The sequence below is a fragment of the Triticum aestivum genome, chromosome 6B, assembly GCF_018294505.1.
Source record: "Triticum aestivum cultivar Chinese Spring chromosome 6B, IWGSC CS RefSeq v2.1, whole genome shotgun sequence".
NCBI lineage: Eukaryota > Viridiplantae > Streptophyta > Magnoliopsida > Poales > Poaceae > Triticum > Triticum aestivum.
In genome coordinates this window covers 468,353,210-468,354,048 of record NC_057810.1, presented here as the reverse complement: position 1 = coordinate 468,354,048, position 839 = coordinate 468,353,210, and positions in this window count along the sequence as shown.

Genomic DNA, 839 nt, shown 5'->3' with positions numbered 1-839 from the left:
TCCAAAATTAAAACGCGCGCAAAAACTCCCACCTCCTGTGAAATCCCGACACGTGAAATGCCCGTGATACCCCTGAACCGAAAGAACCACCAAGCTCAAATTGGTGGGGGTACTTTCGTAACTTACCCCACATTTTGGACAAGGGCGTCCCTAAGCCATGGTTCCCCACTCCCATCCCATCCGCCCACACATTCGTACACCGAGGCCGCTAAAATCCGTGAAGCCCCACACCCTCCTCCGTCCGCCACCCAGCCGGAGCCTCTTCCCCGACGACATCGTCCACAGCAACACCTCGACGTCCCTCATCCACCGTACCATTTGAGGATTCATCGTTGATCTCGTCGTCCGCCGGTTCAGCCACCCCGTCCACCACCTCCAAGGAGCTGCCCCGATGTTCCCCTTGTCGTTCACACCCCTCCATTCCCACACCGCCGTCTTCACCTGCACCACCAGAAGAGCATCATCATCACCGTTTCCTCGAATAAAGTTGCGGCCTAATCGGCACCACCAAAAAGGTTGTACACTAATTGCCACATTTTCTCCTTGATTCGATCTCACGGTGCTGCTGGTGCTCGGTCCCGAGCCGACACGGTGCGGCTCCATCCATGGTGGCATCGCTGGCCACTTCCTCCACGGCGTCGCGCCCTCGGCGGCGACGTCCACATTAGTAGGAGTTGCTGCTGCTTTAGCTCTCGCTCACGCTACTCCTCTACTCTTGCTCTCGGTCCCCTACCTGGTCTGCTCTTGCTCTTGCTCGCGCTGCTACTCTTGCTCTTGCTCTTGCTTGTGATGCTGCTCCGATTTAGCTACACTTCAGTCGACTGAATTGACCTTTGGGT